At 37.0% G+C, this 16,586-nt stretch overlaps 2 long non-coding RNA genes across 2 annotated transcripts; one reads left to right on the top strand and one right to left on the bottom strand.

Annotated features, from left to right (window-relative positions):
* The first annotated feature begins 11,706 nt into the window (after positions 1-11,706).
* On the top strand, positions 11,707-12,535 carry LOC144430757 (uncharacterized). Its single transcript, XR_013479705.1, has 2 exons — positions 11,707-12,070; positions 12,285-12,535. It is a non-coding gene; the product is annotated as an uncharacterized LOC144430757 (long non-coding RNA).
* A 1,647-nt stretch (positions 12,536-14,182) lies between these two features.
* LOC144430834 (uncharacterized) lies at positions 14,183-15,447 on the bottom strand. Its single transcript, XR_013479750.1, has 3 exons — positions 15,233-15,447; positions 14,626-14,697; positions 14,183-14,537 (listed from the first exon to the last, which is right to left on the bottom strand). It is a non-coding gene; the product is annotated as an uncharacterized LOC144430834 (long non-coding RNA).
* Positions 15,448-16,586: the final 1,139 nt, after the last annotated feature.

Raw genomic sequence — 16,586 nt, 5'->3', positions numbered from 1 at the left:
GTCACCCACCATTCATAGTTTAGGATACATCTACCTGTACCTCAGCCTTCCGACTACAGTCAGGGGTCGCCAACCCGTTGCCCGCGGGCACCAAGTCGCCCGCAGAAAAGACGGAAGATTGAAATTTGGAAATTTGATATTAATGTTGGAAGCATTGGAAAAGATTCGATGATTTTAAATTAAACTAATCGAAAACCACAGAATAACCCGATTTAACAATCCTTCCAAGACATCTAAATTTGGCCTATACAGATATTCCGTAATGGATTGTCTAAAATCTAAATCATTTTTACTGTAGCTTGTTGAGTGCTTCAAAAGTAAAACAGCCCGAAGGTTCAAGACATTCGCGTATCTTTTGTTTGTCTATTTCTGGACAAAGCCTTGTTAGGATAGGATAGGATAGGATTTACATATTTATCCCGGGGGAGAGGAAAGCCGATAAGACGGATTATCCATATGGCGAACCACGGCCTCTCGTCCGGTTACCATTCCAAGTCGGGTATGGGATTAGTTTTTACTGTATTGTTTGTTTTCGGAAGCATGGACTTGGTGGTGGAGGAAGCCGTAACCGACGAGCGGTTACGTGAACCACCCAACGACGGCGAGGAGTCCAGCAATCCTCGCGCACATAACCATCCCTGCATGGGATTCGAACCTGCGAACCCACGCAGAGTAATTAGAGGTGCGGTGGCGAGCGTATTCCTAACGCTTAGCCCGTTGAGCCACACCGCCGCGCGTGTTTAATAAGGATTGTGTGTTTTGTTATTTTTTTGCGTGTGTGCGCGGGACATGATATTTCTCATGTTTTGATCGCTCTCCAGAATTCACCTTTTTGTGTGTATTATGGAGTCTTTAAAATAAATTTATCTATCTATCTACTATGTTAATTATTATGGTAACGATCATCCTAACTTTTGTTCGACCTCAGTAATGTGACGGGTCATTTAATACTCTCCCAGTTATGACATCACACAGATGTCACATTCCACGAACCCACGTTTTTTTCGCGTCCGTTGATTTGTGGAGCAGCAATGCCAATAATACAATTATTGATTTCAAAGAAAAATTGACAAAAAAACGAAAGAAAACCAACCATTTTCACGATGAATGGGAGGTGGATTTCCCCTTACCACCGTGAAAACAGCTTTCGTATGTCTCATTAGCGAAGCATTTATAGCCACATTTCACATTTTGTCACTATCCATTGGTCAGCGCAGTGCGGGCGGAAAAAGCTTGCCTTTTAAGCGTTTTAGCAGGGTTAAATCAAACAGCAATCCTATGTTACGAGATCAGTGTTTGGTTCAAACCATCTTTGTGAATCAACATTTTTTGACATGAACTTCACAAGGAACTAGGCACGGAATACGCCTTACTGATGAAAATCTGCAAGACCGCACAGAGTTATAGTGTGAAGTTACACGCCGGAGTACAACACACTGGCGGAGAGATTTGTTCGATTTTGGTTTTCTCCTTGTTGAAAACAAGATATTCATAATTAGGTAAATGTGCTTGTAAATGTAACATTCGGCAGTACAAATGTTAAGTTCATTTCATCTTAGGGTTATGCAGGGTGTTTGTAAATAAGTAAGTACATTGTGGACCTGTGGTTTCCGAGGTATTATTGCAGTGATCACTTTAAAATCAATTTGAAAAACACTCAGTTTGAAAATGGAAGTGTCATTGCTAGTAATTTATTTGCTACGTTGTGATAATCGTTTGATTTCCTGAAGAATCATAAGTTTATGTGTTTTTACTTGACTAAAATAATTGAAGGTCAATCGAGCAAATTGACTTTTTTAAAAGTGCATTGAACTGGTAGCCCTCGGCTTAATCGTTACCCAGAAAGTAGCCCTCGGCTTCGAAAAGGTTGGTGACCCCTGGACTACACTGTCATAACTAGAGATGTATCGGCAATATCGGCTAAATTATATTTCCGATCTATTTACCTTTTTGATATGATCCAGAAAAAAGTTTCAAAAGATAATTTAAAATACTACTTTTTAATTTATCTTTTGCCTAACAAAATTAAGAATTTGGATGTAAGTACAACACCATTGAGTGATGATACCACATACTATAAAACGGGGGAATGGTCAAGTTTAAAGGGTGTGTGAATATATGGTATGCACCACTCAAGGGTGATAGTGTGATAAGTGGTCTATGGCTGTTCTGGCAAAAATGTGACCCTACAAGTTTTGGTGAATGTGATAATAAATGTTGTGTATCAATTACTCGCTCTTCTAAGGTTGTGACAAGAAATATGTCGTTAAGCCCAGGAATTCCATTCACTCTATGTTTTTATGGGAAAAAAAGAAATACCACCTGCAAACATGTAAGTTTAAAAAGGTAAGAATCGGTGAATCAAAGTCTACTTGTACTATTCCAGTGGCATTCCTACCACATGTAAGTTTCTGACTATATTTGTATTAAAGCTATGACTATGTCTTATCATCAATACTAGTGTATTGTTGGATTATCTAGCTCGTGATCAGTCATTCTTTTAGAGTTTCCAGTGATGTTGGACTCCATCGACAAGTCCCAACACCCCCTGGGTCCACATGGAAACTCGATAATAAAATAACTTGTATAAAAAATCTTTAGGTTGTTTAAATATGCAACGTGATTGCATATTAAATGAAGGAGATATTTGTGTACAATAAAATAGTTTTGTTTTCTTTGTTTGAAGTTAACAGTATCCATTGTGTATCGAAATGACAGATCAAGTCAGGTTATCATTAAATTATATGTTTCCCAGCTGATTTGTCTTGTTAAAAGATATATTCAACTAATAGGGCAGTTTGGATGAGTTAACCACAAAACCATGTTGCGCTCTCATATCTCAAGAACTACAATAGATATGTGTCATACTGCGTGTAAACTTGTGCAATTAACAATTATATGGTGAATTTGATGAATATCTAGGGACACATTCGCCCAAGATCTTGCAATGCGATATTCAAATTAAAAAGGCAAATATGTTTATTATGCTGTAGCTTCACTACCTAAACATGACGAGTTCAACGAGTCAATGCTTATTCACTACTGCACGTATACTACACTAAATCGTGTCAATGTTCATTAAACATTGCATTGGCATTGTTGAGGTAAGTATTTGTCTGAAACGGAAGAATTTGCCTTCTTCCAAACTTCTAAATTTCACCAAATTCCCATCGAGCCGCTATCCAGAAAGATAATGTTTCTACCACTGATAAAAGGTGAATTTGACATGGTCGAAGCGTGTCCATTTCACAAACTATGTACCATCTACATTTTACAACATGGAAACCCCAGCACAATTCTGGCATAAGCCCTGTATATCCTGGGATCAAAAATTGAATTCATAAATAAACTATAGTGATTTGTTACCACTACACATAAATTGTTTGTTGAATGAACTGACTTGTGGATTATGATCCCAGCATTGACGGACAATAATTTTGCCGTGCGTTTAGTTAACTCGAACTGTTTATCTGTCGATAGGCTCCGGCCGTGGTAAATAGACGTTTGAAACACCTTATGAGTTTTATTGCAATTCTGACAATATACATAGAATACAATGCACAGTGCACACACAGTTAGATCAAATATAGTCTGACAAACATTAAAAATATTGCAGAATATATAGGTTTCTACAGAGAAATTAAAATATAATCAAGAAACAGATTTTCACAATAACAGTGAAAGGATAACACGTCATTCCGGTTTCTCGGTAACTTTCGATTTTCTATAATCAGACATTATAATTTAATCCTAGCAATTTACTTGTTGTTGCCAAGTCGTCGTGTTCCTGGTCGCGTACTGACTCCAATTATGAGATTTATAAAAAGTGTTTTCAAGTTGATAATTAGATTTTAACAGGATGTTTCGAATTTACGCTATTAGAGTTTTACTGAAAATGAAATTTATTGGACGCGTAGTGGACATAACGCAATATTATGTTGTTGTTGTTGTTTTTCTTCGTCAACATCATAATTAGAAAATCGCCTTTTCGAATACTGGACCAATTGCATTGAAATTTTCAGCGGTTAAAGATAAAAAATTTGCTCCAGAAGGCTATTACTTTTTTGTTGCTATGACGTCATCTAAATTAGGTGGCGCTACGTGTCCATATATTTGGGCATATCTCTCTTGTTTTTACATGGGATGGCACCGGAAGGCTATTAAAATCTGAAATTGGATTTCAAAAAATTGATAATTGCTATTGCGGGAGTAATCAATTCTGTTTTTCATAAGTTTCTCACGAATTGGGCCAATTTGGGAGTAGTTTTGTAGTTACATATCAACTAATGGACCTTTCCCCGAGCATCGACTTCCTTGTTTACTTCGTGACATTGGCCAATCATCAAATTGCAAAAAGTGACGTAACAATGCTCCCTTTTCGCATCCGCTCAGACACTTTCTCACTCAGACAGATTTTCAAGCGTGGTCGTAAACATTACCTCATTTTCGCATTTTTGAACTCTATTCGTTAGTTTTCAGTTGTGTTTTGGAAACTTAAATGTAAATCAGATAATTCAATGGTCACCCTGTCTTCCTAGGAGTTTTAATTTAATTGCAGTAATAAAAATTAGTGTAGAAATAGCTGTGATAGACTAGGCTAAAATTCTTTAACGGTACTTTTAAAAAACAGATTGTTGTATGCGATGAATCATAATGATGGTTTGAAACACATACCCCATTTCACAGTCGCCAACTCGCAAAAGCACCCTTAAAATAGCCCCGAAAATTTTGCAATGGTAAAGTATAGGAAGAATTTTTCGGGGGTCAAAGGTCGGGGAAAGGTCCATTGCCTACAAAACAACTCTTCAGCAATTCGATCCCCTATTCATTACAATTAGACCCCAGCTGGAATCACCTAATCAACGTTATTCCAAACAAACGAATGGGAAGAAGCCTCCCCAAATTTTCTCCACCATCGTCTAAATAAAATATTAGACCCACGATACCAACACAAATGAAAGAAACGACTGGTAAAAAATGAACATGACAAACCGCTGATCAAAACCCTACTTCACAAAAATGCAGATCGCCAAATGTAACTAAAAGTTATATAGATATGCATTTTTCATTGGCCGTAGAAAACAGACATACGGCATATTACGAAAAGATGAAATTAAAACGTTTTTAAACTTAACGGCTCTGCCTGCCATCACATACTTGACAATACCTCTCATATATTCATGTGGTGCACCGGTTATTGCGACGCTCATAACATCATCAACTGGACCTTGGGACCATGGCATGCATCCATCAATATAATATGTGTATAAGTATGTCCATATGTCTTAAGAAATGCTATTTCTTTACTTACGAATGTATTGTTATTATTATGTAACTCTATCAATAACATGCCATAACGATAAAACGACATCTACATAATTTTACTATTTTGAAACAATTGACGTCAAAAAATTGAGATGAACAGCATTACGAGTAAATTAGTATAAAAAAGTTTTATTTGTTTCCTAGACGAATCATAGTACGATCTGTCTCGGATGCTACAGTAGCACGTCGTATCCGATTCGAATAGATATTAAGCTCCTTAAACATGCTTATGGGTAAAAATTCACACATATAGGGCTTTTGTATATGAGATGTAAGACACCACATCACTTCCACCAAGGGATTCCGTGCATGCTAGCCATGACGTAGCACAACTTCCACTCTGTATGAAGAGGTTTTGATCGACATGCTACGGGCAGATAAGACTCCAGTAGCAAGGTAAAAGTTGGACATTTTCAAGCTACCGGTACCAGTTATGGTGGTCAATTACCAATTTGCCACTCAAAACAATATATCTGTATTAAATGCTTTGGCAAATGAGAGGCCATTGCACGAATTTTTGTCTTCATTTCACACTCACTGGAGCTATAAGTTTGTTTCTAATATCCTGCAGATGCAGTCAACCTTATTGACCCATGTTTCCGTAGCGTACGCTTCAATTATCTAATTGGCATAGCTGAGCCGCATAAAGCATGAAAATTTGCAAGCAAACGAAATTAGATCTGATGATGCGACGTATATATAGGTCATGCTTTATAGTAGTTTTCTTCATAGTCGTAGATAGTTTTTTTTTCATATCCGCCAGGACACACGTGCCTCTCGGTACTGATTTGCGTCAGAGTGTCCTCGGCAGACAAGTTCCTGCTGCAACATCTGCCATGCCGATTTCACAGCCTCAAACATCCAGGCCTCTTTTTTTATAGCGTCGCTGCCTCTATTCCCAAGGTAGCCAACGTGAGATGTGTTGAAGTCAGCAGAGGCGAGTCGATCGATGTCATTACAACTAAGGACATCTCGACCGTCTCGGAATTCTTTGAATTATTTAGTACTGTGGAAAAACTACGTCCATATAAAACCCTAGTCGGGGGCATTTTTCCAATCCGCCAGGGTATCTGGAATTTGACATTCCAACCCACGGATGGACGACCAACACGAGATACATTTCTTGAAAGTGTTGGTAGTAAAATTGATACTCCATTAGGTACCATTAATCACTTCCTGCCTCGTGGTCCTGGGACCCGCATTAGCGTGCGTGGTATTCCCACTGAAGCCACAGTCGAGCAATTAACAACATTGCTCAACTCTTTTAACTGTGGCAAGGTGCGGCATGTTTTTAAAATATACCTACGTAACACCAAGGTGTATAACGGCTACGTACAAGCCATCATTGACGACTTCCAGAAGTCTAAATTTCCCGATTTCGTCAATGTTGGTGGACTACGTTGCAAAACTTACTTACCTCCCGAGCTCTATACCAAGTCCTGCTTGAATTGTTTTCAGGCGGGTCATCTGGCTAGAGAATGTGTAATGCCTCCGTCCTGCCGTCTTTGCAAAAAATCCGGCCATGTGCAGCGAGAGTGCACTGACTTCCCTGCAATAACACCAGCAGTGGAACGAAGTAGCGAGCCTCAACTCCAGGTAACTCTCCTGCCAAGGTTGTTGCAAAGACGTCTGGCAGATACAGCTTTACCACCATAACATCTGCAGCTGTAATATCACAGGACCGGCTGAAAAATAAAAATATTGAAATAAAGGAAAAATCTGCTGCTGCTGATAAATCCAAGTCTCTTGGTCGGGTTAGGGTGGACAAACACCCTATTCCGACCGAAGCTCGTGATATCTCGGATTCTTTAGAATCTGAGAAACCGAACGTGGAGAATAAATCAGAAGCAGCTGTAGTTTGTAATAAAGTGAATAAATCAGGTAGCGACCCGGAAAACCCTGAATCAAGCGAAGGTAAAATCATTGAGCCGGTTTTTCTGTTCAATTCTTATATTTATTGTACTTTTTATACCTTCCTTTGTTATTAATATCTTAACTTTTCTCTCTCTCAATTCTATTTTTTTTCTCTTGTATTTTCTTCCTAGAGGAGACGAGCATCACGTGACAGGGAGAGTTTACATGAGTGTGCGTCAAGGTGCGTTTCTCCAAACTCTCTTCTGTCACGGAAGTGTTCGCCGAATCTAAAAATCTGTTTATCTTTTTTTTGGTGCATTATATTTTACCTCTTTAACAGGTATATGAAGAAAATAACATCTACAAGCCTCCCCTGCAACACGTGAGTATACAAACAAGGTGAGTATCGGAGGGTCGAAGCCTACTAAAAAAAAATATATATATATATATAGGTCATCTTACCACTTTTGCAGTCACTATACCGGACATAGCAGAGACATTTATGGAATTTAAAAAAATTGAGACAATAACAGACCAACGCCTCAGTGACAACAAAACAAAAATCTTGCGCTCAAATACACTAGCCAAGACAAGAATACAACATACTCCCTACGTAAAATACGTATGCGAAAACACTAAGATATTAGGACAAATATTTGGCAAAGATTACACGACAAAAACGTGGACAGAGCAAGTAAAAAAAGCAAGAAACATATTACAAAGAAATTCGACCCGTAATTGCACATGGTTCGGTAAACTGCAAATATTAGACGCGCTGTGCATATCGCAGATAATTTACCATGCCAGAATAATCCCGATCCCTACTTGGCAAAGAATGAAATTCAATAAAATATTTTTTGAATTTCTGTGGCATCCTGAAGAAATACAATTAATGAAACACGGTAAATTAATATGCCAGGTTAGAAATGGAGGCATTGGAATGCCATGCATAAAAGTAAAATCGACGCATGCAACCTCGAAAAAGTGAAAATAATGAAAAACTTGGACCACCCAAAAGAAATCTGGCACACTATTGAACTATATAATCTAGGAACGAAAATCAACAAAATTAATAAAGGAATTTACACCAACCAGATGCCAAACTCTGATAAGCAACCAGTAATATGGAAAAAATATTTAGACATGACAGAAAAAATTGGTAATACTAACGAAGAATGGGAAACAATCTCTTTCAGACAGTTATACCAAAAAATAGTTGAACTAAATTCGACCGTAGAGAACAAAACGATAGACAAAAATATAAATTGGAAAGAAGTCTAGGAAAGGAGAAGGATGTCAACAATTTTATAACAAATAAAGAGCAAACGAGAATATCGGTTGGAAACCGAAGACTTATTGATCGATAGTTAGGGGATCCCCCAAAACAGAAACTGCAGTTTCGATTCATCCGCTCTTGTAACTTGCGCACTGCGCATCGCACACACACACTCGGCGGGTCTCAAAATTCTCTCGCTTTACAAAAATCTAGATCACTACATCAATAATTGATTGATAACTCGCTAATTATACGACATAATTCGCCCAAAATCAATAGGTTTCTGGTCCGAGATAAGATGAATGCACATGCAAAATTTGGAGCAGATTCAACCTCGCATTCGCGAGATATCGCGTTCATCTAACAGACAGACACACAGACAAATACCTATCAATATACTTACCGATCTTAAGATCGATAAGTTATAATTTCATATAGATTGGCGCACGACGGAGTACTAAATGGTCAAAAATAGAAAAAATTCAATTTGTTGTATTCAATTGAAGGAAAACGAATATGTCTGAATGGTCAATTCTGTAATAGCAAACAAGACAATTCTGAACATCTATTAACAGAATGTCCCCTTACTTGGCGAATAATCTATAACGTCCAAGATACGTTGAATGCAGTATTCGAAATACATCATCCTTTTCCGAATAAGACAATCTACTACAATAACTATATAGGAGAAAACCAATTAATAGTGAAAACGAGAATATCGGTCAGAGAAGGAAGACTTATCGATCGAAAGTTAAGGGATCCCCAAAACAGCGCTCTTACTCCATGGTGACACCTTGTGTCCTATCACTAATTAATTAATAACTCGCTAATTATACGACATAATTCATCCAAAATCAATAGACTTCTGGTACGACATATGATGAATGCACATGCGAAATTCAGCAGATTCAATCTTGCTTTCGTGAGATATCGCGTGCATCCAACAGACAGACAGACAAATAAATACCTATCAACATACTTACCGATCAAAATCGATAAGTAATAACAGTAAACATTCTAAAAGCAGAAATATACAATCTCAAAATAAAACTCAAGAACAACTGCAATTAAATGAAAGGCATACTATAGAAAGTGATTTGACCAGAAAAATAATAAGGTAATACGGAGAATAAAATATGAAAGGGACCCAAAGTGATATTAGGAAGATAGAAAAAATTGAAGAGTGGCTCAAAATAAACAATAACTAGACGTGAGCACGGCTGTAAAAAGACAATATGCCCAAACTGACATTAAAGCCATTGCGTTTTATACTTCCCCATCACGCTCACCACAAATGGTAGCATGAACGAAAGTAATACCATCAAACGTCCCAGCGGAAATGAGGATACTGAAGCATCAGGAGTGTTAGCTGTTATATACGTAGCAACCCCCAACATGTATGATTGCTTTTGAAGCAACGTGCTTATGAAGCGTCTAACGCAGTGTTTCCCAACCCGAGTCCGCGGTCTCAAATGAGTCCGCGGAGCGTTTGAACGAGTCCGCAACGAGCCGGAAATTCACAGCGGGCCGCAAACGTTTTTGCGAAACTTAACCAGTTAAATGTATACTCGATGATATTGTAATTTGGGGTCGTACCAAACAAGAACATGATGCTAATTTACATAAAATTTGTGAACGACTTTTGAAGCTTGGTTTCAAATTGAATGATAAATGTGAGTTTAATGTTGACAAAATTGAATTTTTTGGACATGTTCTTACTGCTCAGGGTTTTATGCCACACCCTAAATTGTCTAATGCTATACTAAATGCTCCCTCCCTTCATGATGCTACTTCTTTACGTTCCTTTCTTGGTTTGATTGGATACTATTCTAAATTTTGTCATGATTTTGCTACTATTGTTGAACCAATGAGACGTCTTTTACGCAAAGATGTTTACGTTTTTTACAAAGAAGGTTACTGCAATGAAATTCTCAGTGACAATGGTGTACAATTTCGATCACAAATGTTTGAAGAATTTTTACGTCAAAGAAATATTAAACATAGTTACTCTTAACTTTACTATCCCCAAGCATCTGGTGAAATTGAACGTTGGAATGCTGTATTCGGAAATGCTGTAAAAACTGCTCTAATGAATGTACAGCCGTTGGAAGATGCTATTCAACTATTTCTTTGTATATATAGATGTACTTAACATGCTACTACTGGACATTCTCCTTCTGTTCTGCTACACAATAGACAAATGAGAACTGGTCTTGATATTCCTGAAATTCATAATATGATGAAAGACTGGTCAAGTGAAAACGTATACGAACATGTTATGAAGAAACAAAATGCAAATAAAGAATATACTGATGAGAAACGTAGTGCTAAACAACTTGATTTGAATATTGGTGACTATGTGAGAATTAGGAAACCTGGTCATGTTGTAAAAGGTCAAATGAAGTTCGGAGAATCTGTACAGATAATTGGTGTACATGGTCCTGCTACATATTCTACAAGTGATGGTCGTAGATGGAATCAATCCAAAATTTTTCTATGTGCTAATACTAACCCTGTACAAAATGATGCTTTACCTGATTCTAATGATACTTTACCTGAATCTAATGATGCTTTACCTGAATCTAATGATGCTTTACCTGATTCTAATGATACTGTGATACCTTCTGTTGATAATACTGCTAATGATAATTTTGACACTGTTAATTCTGAATTGCCTCGTAGAAGTTCTAGAATGCGTGTACCTCAAATGGCATAGAGATTATCAATTGTGATTTATGCACGCTTATATTGCTTTTGTACTTTGCTACTGTACATATTATTTTCAAAGGGGGAAATGTGGTATACTGTGTTATGGCTCCCATTATTTCATGCATGAGTGACCTTGGTTTCTCTCTCGCCCTTCTTGTTTTGTTGATGTTTCAGTCGATGACTGCGTGTTTCTGTAATACATTTCGAATATCTGCAATCATCGTCTATTCTTCGAGTTCACGACACAACACTGGCTTTATTGGCCTTTTGTTAACTTTATCTAGTGCAAAGGGCTTGTTTAATGATTTGGTCAGCTCAAAAATTTTGAAATATCTTTTAATGTACAAATTTAGTCAAGATCATTTGGAACTATTTTTTTTGTGCTGAAAGGGGTGCTGGGGGAGTCAATAATAATCCAACTGTGCAACAATTTACTTCTGCCTATAAACGACTGCTTATGAGAACTGGGGTAAAATGCACTGGAGGGAACTGTGAGTCCCAGGATGCAACGAGCATTTTGATTATTTTTGATAGCTTCAGTCTGACCAATGACATTAAACAACATGATAGGCAACTCTGACGTCACTCCATAAGACTACAGGCAAAACATTGTATTTCATGATACGCTCCAATGCACATATTTCTCGTCGCCTTTCGCGTCCGTTTTCCGCTCGCTTTTGCTACTCGGCGTCTTTTTTACGTGTAGTACCTGCCTTTTTGCGCCTGTAACGAAACAAAATAATCTCTATATCTAAGAAGTTTTGCTTACTTGGAAAGCTGGAATAACAGGCAAGCTGTAAAGAGCAATTCTGGACATCATAGACGTTTTTTTTATCAGAGAAGATTACAAACGCGATAGCGGAAAGATTTGTGTGGAACATTTTGCAGATAATGACAAAGTTCAAAGTTAGTAATTTTAATGTTTGCGCTTAATCATTGAAATTTCATTTAAATACAAAGTTTGCACCTATCGAACTTGCTTTTGTAGGTGAATTTATTAGACATATTACATATTCAGTTAATCGTAGGTAACATTGCTGGTACATAATGCGTCATAGAGGTTTGTTTAAATTTAGGAATTTAGCTCATAGCCCACTAATTAATATTATCTTCTATGCAGGAGGTTGCAGGGCTGAATTCAACTTGCAGCCTTACCGATCACCTGACGATGCTCATTTAGTTTGGCTCGAGCAAGTCTCCTTGAAATGCTTGTGTGGATGGAAACTACCTATATTTTTTGCCTTCCTCCGATTTTAGACAAATTTATTCTGAGGGATTTCGCATATAATTCTCACTGATTGTTGGCTGTTTATAATTCCTATTGATTGTGAATTCTGATTATAACAATGAGTTGAAAATTTTTTTACCTAATTTACTGGCACCTTTTTCTTGTCAATACTCCAAGCTGAGGTAATAAACATGACAATACATTTATGTCATCTGGAAGCAAAATATGCACACTAATTAATAGTTTGGCACATTGAGATAATACATCATGACAGAAAATACAAGTTAAAGATATGTATGACCATCACATGGTAATTAAAATTAAAAAAAATTAATAGGGGCTGTGGAGTATAGAAAGTTCAAGACAAAGAAAAAGACAAATGTTCATAGCTCATGAACTCTCAATTTTGCCTCCATTGCTTTGTGAAGGCCAATATATTTCGAGTGGCTGAATTGGTTCACCTTTATGATAGCAACGATTTTGTATTTAATATAGCGAGATTATTTTAATTTAATTGAAGTGATATAATCTCCCAAAGCAATGCTTGAATCGTCTAGAATAGATCAGTGGTGTCAAACTCATGGGTTTTCGGGAGCCGCATTGCATTTTGAAAATTGTAAAAAGAGCCGCAAACAGTTTTTGATAATGTATACTTAAAAGATATTTTTAAGATAGTTTTAGTTTGTGACATATATTGTGATGCAACTAAACAGTTGGATTAAGTTTTATTATTTTCTTCAATTTCAAATGCAATTACATATTAATATTTGCATTCCACTATTATTGCAACATTTGCAAGTTACAGTATTTATTATAAAAAATTGTAAAATTCTATGTACAACCATCAAAATCATTTTTGAACAAGCTTTGAATAAGGAAAGAATGATACATACACTAAAAATAACTTAATCTAAATATATGAACCTAAAATTAACAAAAATACTACAGTATAAACTCAATGTTTTAATAACTAAGGCCAGTCTGAAATGATTTTATAGTACCAACTCTAACTAACGAGGCCACATGATCATGGGTTTATCTGGATCTTTACGAATGTTTAATTAATTCCAGTAACGCAAAAAAGTTATTTTTATCATTTCATGTATAGATCAGTAAAAAAACAAATGACAGATTTTTTCGACAAGACATTTCGCACTACATTGCGTGGCATAGGATTGCTTGAATTATTATTGATATTGATTTTTAGTAACTAAGTCGTTGTATAATTATATTAATATACAAACACATGGAAATTTTCTGTTCGAAGTTGGTCTTCGAATTTGTCATATTGACTGCTGAGCTTATTGTGTTTTTTGATTGTATTGATGGAAATATGACAAATTAAACAATGTGCTTCAGAATTTTGTGAAGAGCAGAAATGTTACAACTCCCATTTTCTTCGAAAATGCCACCTTCTTCGAAAATGCCACCTTCTTCATGTACTTTGCGTTTAATTTAATTACTCAAGTGTTTTATTCAAGTATTCTTTTGCTAGCTTGATGTGTATTCTTAATTGGGTCAAAATGTGGACAAAAAAATCAATATTCCAAAACTACTTTCAGTAAATTGTTTTCTGTGTGAATAATCAATTTTACTTTAGAAGGTTTGAAAAATCTATTACATTTAGATAAAAAAAAAAACTTCCAAAATACTATTACAATTATTGTTAATCGAGGGCCGCACTGGAAGTTCTCTGGGGCCGCGAGTTTGAGATCCCTGGTCTAGATTGAAGTTGTTCAAAAAATATATATATGTAGTATTTTATCATGATGATTATACCCCTTCCGGAATTTCTTCTATAGTACTACCAAAAGTTGATGAACCAAATATAACACAGGTGCAGTGAGGTACCCGTAATCCTCATTTCCAAAGCTGTTTTAAGTATGTCTGGCGTGTTTTGTGCCTTTTTACAAATAAGACCGCTTAAGCAATCTTACGCTTTGGAATTTTTAGTTATTTTCCTCAAGCCCTGCAGGATGTGGGGGCCATACACAACTCTACCGGAGGGTCAAATGTCTTTGCATGCCTCCATAGGTTGTTTTTCTATTGCAAATTTCTATTTTCAATTGCATTATATTTCTTGGAATCACACTGTCACTGATATGTCGCCAGACTTCTGATATCTCCCCGTCTGCTATAGTTGTCCTGTGAATAAATAATAGGAAATTGAGATTAGACGAATAGTTGAAAGTTTTGCTTTATGTCGGCTTAATTTCTTGATTGATATACTTACTATTTCTGCTATTGCCTCTTGTGCTGCAAGAGTCTCACAATGCTTAGACAGGTTTGTCCACAACTTTCACATCTGAAGAAAGAAAGGAGATTTATTATTTTTCGTTAAGAATAAATAAAGCAGTCTATATGATTCAAAATGGAAAAGCTAATAAATCCAATATCTCATGTTTTATTTAAAAAATATTTTACTGAATTTGGTATATAAACCAACTAATAAAAGGGTTTAGTCAGAAAATTACAAGCATTCGTGGCTCCAAATACTTGAGAAATCAGACTATACAATATAGACCGGTATGAGTGAAATGTTAGGTGAACTTGTTAACACTTTGATTCAATCCGCAAATAAAAGTGAATGCGTAATAGTATGTTACAATGAGCAGCAATCAACAATGAGTATATATCCTCACTGATTAAAAAAATCTAACTGGAGGTGCATGAACTATTTGAAACCATAACGGGTAAGTAAATATGTAATTTCGGCAAATGGGCAACTACGTACCGTACTGAATTAATAACTTCGTAGTATTTGACAAAGGCTGGCTTTCCCACATGTACTTAACAGTGCGATGCCCGGGTGTGATATACAACAATAGTATTCACCTTACCTTTTACCGATTTCTTTTTACCCCAACTTTCAAAAATATCATTAAAATCGACAACAACTGTCAAAGCAGGCACGAACACCATTCGTGCTACGCCTTGAAAGCAGCACACATCCGCTCGTTTTCGTCTCGTCAAGTATGTGCATTGGAGCGTGCTATCGAATACGATCTTCGGACAAAAATGCCGGAGTTGCGCATCATGTTGTTTAATGTCATTGGTCTGACTAAGCATAATATGACTTTAAGCTCAGTATCTGTTATGAAGAAATATGACCTTGAACCACGGACGCCATTAACTTCTGATCATGACTATGTTGACATACCTAACAAAATCGGGTTGTCAGAATACAAGAATCAAATATATTGCAGGATTTGTTGGAAGGAGACTGCGAGAGGCCATGTTTTGCATAAAGTGCAAGGAGGCTCTCGTATCACGCACCGATCATACCTCAAGTTTATTATATTTTAAAAACCGTGGAGGATTAACGGTTTCGTCAATAAGTGTTGTATCAGTTTGTACAGGCAGAAACTGAAAATGTTTTCGAAGGATATTAGCGACCTCTGGAGGTAGACTGCCCCAATACACTGGGCTCATAAATGCTATCATGATTGCAGTGCAAGATGGTTTCATCGATAAGCCTATTTTTCCGAATCTTGTGAACCACTAGCGCGATACAGGGTTTGGTGATTCAGCAGTGGCGGCGCGTCAATAGGGCCAACCGGGGCAATGCCCCGGTTGTTTTTTCGGTATAATAAAAAATATTCGAAAAATACCTCAATATCGGTTGCACAGACTGTCTACACTAGCCATATTCTCCCGACATGGTTCATTTTTCGCTCGCAAAGCCTTCGCCGAACGTCGACGGGGCGACGCCGATTTTGCCCCGGTTGCTCATTGTATATCGTATTCTCTCTTTTATCTTCCACTCGCCGCGTTTGTCTCGTTTGTCTTCTGTTTCTTTTACTAAATCATCGGGGTCGATCGGGGCTAGCCCCGAAATTATGACGATACAATGCCGACGTTTCTCACAACAACGTGTTGACATATTCACGCATTCCTTCTCGTTCGTTGGTTGCTTAAAGAGTTGATAGTTTCCTCGCCTTCGTTTTTGTCGCTTGTTTCGCTATTTGAATCAGTTAGAGACCTTTAGTCAATTTGCTTTCGATTTTCCACATTCCTTTTGAGCTCCTCACTTCTTTCCGGCTTCGCATTTCTTAGCCTTAGACCTCATAATGAATAAGGTTGATGCACTACTTCGCACTCCGTTTTCGCAGCTGCCGCTGGAACAAAAATTAGAGGTACAACGTCTTGGGCCTTATCAACCAAAAAATTGTTCACTGGAACAATTCCATGACG

This window comes from Styela clava, chromosome 12 (genome assembly GCF_964204865.1).
Source record: "Styela clava chromosome 12, kaStyClav1.hap1.2, whole genome shotgun sequence".
In the NCBI taxonomy this organism is placed as follows: Eukaryota; Metazoa; Chordata; class Ascidiacea; order Stolidobranchia; family Styelidae; genus Styela; species Styela clava.
Note: the sequence above shows the minus strand (reverse complement) of the source record. Positions and strands in the feature narration are given on the sequence as shown.